We start from the raw sequence: 5944 nt of genomic DNA on the forward strand, positions 1-5944 counted from the left end.
TAGCTTTTGTATATTAAATAATTTGATTGTGTTTGAGCAACAAACTAAAAACAGGATGTTTGACAGTTACGGTGTAATGCAGTGGTTTCTCTTGAACCCGCGCGAGGGAAAATTCATGGCGCAGCACAGCGCGGTGCCTGACAACCAGAAGCATAGAGCTGCTTCATCTCCTTCCCCTTTATTTCCCCAGAACAGTGATAGCTACCTGTCATCACCGAGAAGAATCACGTACACCCAAAACGGGCACAGAGGCGGTGGCACAAGGAAGGCTCACTTTTAAAAACAAACATATTTCCCCGTTGTTTGAATTCGTGCTTGAAAAGCATATTTATATCTGCGTAAAAATGCATTTGCATACAAATGAGCGCATTATGCATACACTACACATATGCACGGTATCATTATATACATTCTACTCTAGATTTATATAGATGGAGACGTGGTTAGGCAATAATAGCAAGGCAGTGTTTTGACATATATGTATGTATTCCTACTCTGCTGGTAAGTAAGGCATTAAAGAAGGCGGTGTTGGGACAGGATGCTCAGTAGGTAAGGTACATCCCACGCATGGATATGCTTATGGTAGGGCCACACCAGAAATGCAGCGAGGCCAAGGGGCTGCACCAGAAGGAAGACGTCCCAGCTGTACTCTCCTGCTGCCATACCCGGTAGCTCTGTGCTTCTGTTTACCTCTCTGTAAAATGGGTATAAGTAATGCTTGTCTGCTGGGACCGTGTTCATTAACAGTTTAAACACAGCCCTGCTCTGTGAGGAGGCTGGTTTCAAACCAGGTAGGTGCCAGCCTAGGATCTTCCTAAGAACAGAAGCGTGCTTTGTAGCTGCATGGAAGCAGGTAAGAAGAGCCACCAGCAGTTGCAATTTTGCATTTGCCAAGCTCTGAAGACTGAACCTCGTCTAGGATCAGATGGAAGTAACCTCATTTCCATAGTCTCTGAGCTTACCCACGGTGCTCTCAGCAAAGCCAAGGGTCAGCCTTTACTTCTGAGGAAACGAGGAGGAAGCCAGGGACTCTGGGCAAGGTGAGGGGTTGGGCAGACAGCTGCTCTCCCGTGACCCACAGAATGAAATGCCAAGGCCCCACTGCACCCCTTGCTAGTACTTTGCCTAGGAGCACTCAGGAGAGATGATGGCTACCGATGGCTACATTCAAACATGGACTTGGGAGTCAAAAGAAAAACAAATTATATGTAATTCCTTAATGTACGTGGGTTTGTGAACAATTTGAGCCTTGTGCGGTTTGGTTGCAAAATGGCAACATACATTTGAAATCTGGTGCAGAAAAGCAGGACAGATTGTTGTTTTTCTACATCTGCCAAATGTGTTTTCCTTTCAGTCGATATCTTCCTATACTTTTTTTTTTTTCAGTGAAACCTTTCTCACTACTTTTTGTTTCACTCTTGCTTATTATCTTAGTCTTGGTAAAACCTCTACAGAATACTGAAAATCCACTCTCAAAACTAGCAAGAAACGCGCTTTTGTCACAAAACCCAACAACAGTCTTCTCTCTGTGCATGAAACTTACTGCAAATTAAGACGGTAGACCCCTGTAACAGAAGACAAGAAAGGTAGCTCTGGATGCTGGAAGTGCTATGTTAAGGCTTCAGTACAGCCAGTCAGAGCTGCCGTCACCACTGCTCCTGAACAAGTCTTTTCAGCCCCTCGTGATGTCAGGAGGCACTATTCAGGCAGATAACAGCAATCTGCATATCTCTGGATTCTCCTTAACCTCCATAAATAGGCACTTTCTTTGCTGCTTCATCATGTGAATCTAATGAGTTTGAGTTTCTTCATATTCAGACTAAATCAGGAGTGCAAAAACAGACAACAGTCTGACCTTATATAGACCCTTTCTCCTCAGTGTCCCCGTAAGCAGTGGATTACCCATGATGTAAAGCCTCCTTGAAACCCGAAGCCCAGCAGAGCAGCAGGCAACCCGCTCAGCCCATCCCTGAGGTTTTGTGCCTCAGCCCATCAAAAAGCAAGGAAGGGACTCATCCTTTCCAGAGGAAGCAGCCCCAGGCTAAGAGATGACTGAGTTCATCTGGGTTTACCTCCTTGGAGACTGAATGATGGGCAATATACCTCTTTATACATCTTATCATAGAATCATTCCGGTTGGGTTAAGACTACTGAGATCATCTATTCTAGTCATCAACCCATCACCCATGTCAATTAAACCATGCTCCTCAAATGTCACCCATGTTATCTTACAGTGTTGGCTCCTGCTTCAATCAGATCTCTCAAAGCACTGATTTTAACCAGTGCTGATCACTTGGAAGCTGGAGAAAGAGCAAAGGTGATGTTCAGTCATCCTATGGAGGTCACTGTGAAGGATGGAAGGGTGGCTCTGGGGATAACTGCTGAGATAAGAAAAGGAGAAGGACTTAGAAGACCAAAAATACACCATCCCATTCCTCAAAAATGATCAAAGTCTGCAAGTAGAGATCATGCAACTTACCGGGAGCACAATGAATTTCGTAGCAGCTGACTGATCATCACAAATTGTAGTTTCCAGTGATCATCCAGTATTTCTGACCCACCAAAACACTTCCCATTTTTGTTCATTCATTCTTCTGACAGATCTTCAGGAATGCACCTCCATTCTACTGCAGCTTGGCAGCATCCAGTGAGTTTGCATTAGAATCTATCCCCTCGAATCTTATTTCTCCAGGTACAGGAAAGTACTCTGCAGCCTGACACAACCCAGAGGAAAGTCCCAAAAGTGCCTTCAGGAGGAGCTGCCCAGATCGCCTCATCCTCACTTCAGCTTTCAGCATGAACTGGTTGCTGTGAAAGAAAGAAAGGTAAGAAAGGAGACTCGGCAGTCGCTGGTGCTGTGAAAGCAGTGGCCAGAGCAGTTCAGCAGCCAGATGGGTGGCTTGCAAAACATCAGTTGTGGAGCACTGGCACACTGATTTCACAACCCTTAATCCCAAACCCCAGTGTTGCAGCACGAGTAGCAGTGACTCCTTCATGATCAAACAGAATTTTCCTACAGTGGTCAGAGAAAAACATCTATCTGACAAACTTCTCTGAAGTCGTGCAAACGGGCCTTCAAAAACATCTACGTCAATGGATTCTGTCTTTGATATTTTAAGCGAATTCATGTGCCAATGTCAGATGAAATCAGCACATCTCTTCCTCAGTGAGGTTACTGTCTTGCTGCCAGATTGCGTCTTGTGCAGCAGCATCGGAGCCAGCCAACGAGGTCTGCAGCTGAGCAAGGAAGTGGTAAGTGCCATGGGGGTAAATGCAAGGTCAAGGACGTGCCAAAGGTAAAAATGCTAAGCAGAGAAGTGACAAGCATCCAGAAGGGATTTTTTCACAAGCATGCTGGCATGCTGTCTCACACAGCTTGTGACGCTCCCGTAGATTTCAAGCAGTCGCAGTCTGTGACAAATATTTTGAGAGTGCTTCGCAGGAATCGAAGCTGCGAGATGTTGAATCCTCAGTGGAGGAGCCAAGCACCAAAAGTGGTGAGTGAACTTCTTCCTCTGCAGACTGCATCACAGAACGACAGCTTCCTCATTTGCAGAAGCTTTTACACATCTTGTCATAGGCGACACTGCTATAAAAAAAGTACATGGAAAACTTGCAGGACTTGAGTGTCGTATCTTTGAATCCATCTGGGGGCAGGGAAGATGGAAGGCAGAATTACTGAAGTGGCAGAAATGACCCAAGAATGCTGCAGAATGCCCACATTGGGCATCGTCTTGTTGCAGGCACCATGAGCAGCCTGGCAGCTGCTGCGCTCAGCACGGTAGCAGCGCCGTATTGCTGCCTCGTAGATGATTCACGAGGGCTTGGTGAGGGAAAGAGGCAATTCGCAACAGGAATTTCTTCTAATGAAGCAAGTTTAGTTAGAAACCAAAAGAACAATCCAGGCCATTGGAAACAATTCAGGAGTACAATTTCCCTTCTGAAAAGACAGCTGCTTTCCTTAGCCCTATCACTGTAGGCACAGCAAGAACATGGGAGAAAAGCTCTATTTCTCAACATAGCGCATGTGGCTCACACGGTCTTTGCTCACCTTCACTGTGGGAAAATGGAGTTAATTAACTCATTATGGCAGTAAAACGGGCCTTTGCTGCCTTATAACAACATCCCCAGGCAGAGGGGAAAGTACCTGCAATCTTCACAGTCATGAAGTGGAAGAGTGGCTTTCAAGCCATTTTTGAGCTGGCTGAGTCTTCTGGGGAGATGGGCACTGAGGAGCCCGCAAGCTGTTCCATTCAGCAGTTCAGTGTAGGCAAGGTTCACCAGCCATGACTCAGGCATCTGAAACTTAGTGTTTAGTTCCCTACTAATCACCTTCAGCTCCATTTGTACTTGAGGAAGAATAACCAGCAGAGAAAATTCACTTAACCAAATCCAGAAGACCCAAAGGATACCCTGATGGTGCCTCTGTCTGTTTTGACTTGAAGGGAGCACAAAGAAAAGCTGGATCTGACCTGGACATGAATTACCTTCAAAACTCCACTGTTGGATGCAAAAATTACCAAAATGTTATTTGACTAAAAATAGGTGCAGCTGCTTCAATAGCCAGTGATTTTTCTCCAAGGGCAATCCCAGTTCTCTCCATCTACACAAAATCAGATATCAGAGCACATCAAGGAGAATGTTGGTAAGCCTTGGCTCTGGCTCAAATTTGACAGCCACACAACTGCCAGGACAATGATCAAGAAAGATCTTCCTCAAAGCATTATTAAAAAAAAAAATTAACTGCCTTCACAGTCGTCAGTCAACTGGCATTTCTTTAAAGGCCTGTTGAATGCTGAATCCAGCCTATATCAGTTGATAGTTTTGGGGCAACTTCTATGCTTGAAGGCAACATGTTGGGTAGTGCCATCACCTCAGTTTCAGGTGAAAAGCCTTCACATATTGCTAAGTTTTGAGATGATTTGCTGGCATCCAACAGCAATGAAGACAGAGAGAGCATTTGCTTTGTACAGGGGAAGCATTCCAGGGAAGAAATGGCCCTTTCAGTATCTTAAGGGGGCCTACAAGAAAGCTGGGGAGAGACTTTTTATTAGGGAATTCAATGGTAGGACAAGTCTTTAATTAAAAGGGGATAGAGATTCAGACTAGACATTGGGAAGAAATTCATCACCATGAGGGTAATGAAGCACTGGCACAGGCTGCCCAGAGAAGCTGTGGGTGCCTCATTCCCACAGGAGTTAATGGCCAGAATGGATGGGGCCCTGAGCAACCAGGTACAGTGAGAGGTGTCTCTGCCAATTGCAGGGGACTTGGAACTGGATGGTTGTAAAAGCCCCTTCCAACCCATGCCATTCCATAATTCTGTGAAATCAAAACCACGCCAAATACAAGACCATTCTTTAACCAAGTAGATCTTTAGCTTCGACTACAAACCATCTTCTTTTCTGTAAAATAAATTCACAGCTAAACTTAAAATTGCATGTTTGGTAGTGCTATGTAATAACAGTATAGATGGTATTAACACAAGACACTATTATTTAAAAGCACCTGTGCATGCTGCTGTGGCAAAAGCTATGCTAATTAGAAACCTGCAAATATTGTTCAACCTCTGCTATTAATTTTACTTCAAAATACCATACCACTGTAACAGCCTTAATAGTGACTTAAAAACAGAAGCACGAACCTTGACTCTGGTGTTCCTGGAAAGAGTGAGAAGATTGTAGTAATTTAGTCATCAGTAATAAATTATTAATCGTTCAACCTCTGCTACTAAATTTACTTTGAAATGCCATGTCAGTGTGGTAAGCCTAACAGCAACCTAAAAATAAAGGAGCTGACCTGAAAGTGGATTGATGTCAGTGGAAAGGGAGAGAAGACATTGATTTTAAAGTGTGATCCTCCTGCATAGGTTATAGTTAGAGTCACTGGTGGCCTTAGGAGACCATACTGCTCTTGCCTGGAAGAGCTGCAGATGCAGCCAGCT

General features: G+C 44.6%; 1 long non-coding RNA gene across 1 annotated transcript; it reads right to left on the minus strand.

Moving 5' to 3' along the window:
• Nucleotides 1–401: 401 nt before the first annotated feature.
• LOC128074789 (uncharacterized) lies at nucleotides 402–4582 on the minus strand. Its single transcript, XR_008203467.1, has 2 exons — nucleotides 2480–4582; nucleotides 402–2381 (listed from the first exon to the last, which is right to left on the minus strand). It is a non-coding gene; the product is annotated as an uncharacterized LOC128074789 (long non-coding RNA).
• Between the last annotated feature and the right edge of the window lie 1362 nt (nucleotides 4583–5944).

This window comes from Tympanuchus pallidicinctus, unplaced genomic scaffold (genome assembly GCF_026119805.1).
Source record: "Tympanuchus pallidicinctus isolate F22 unplaced genomic scaffold, pur_lepc_1.0 scaffold11, whole genome shotgun sequence".
NCBI classification, from domain to species: Eukaryota; Metazoa; Chordata; class Aves; order Galliformes; family Phasianidae; genus Tympanuchus; species Tympanuchus pallidicinctus.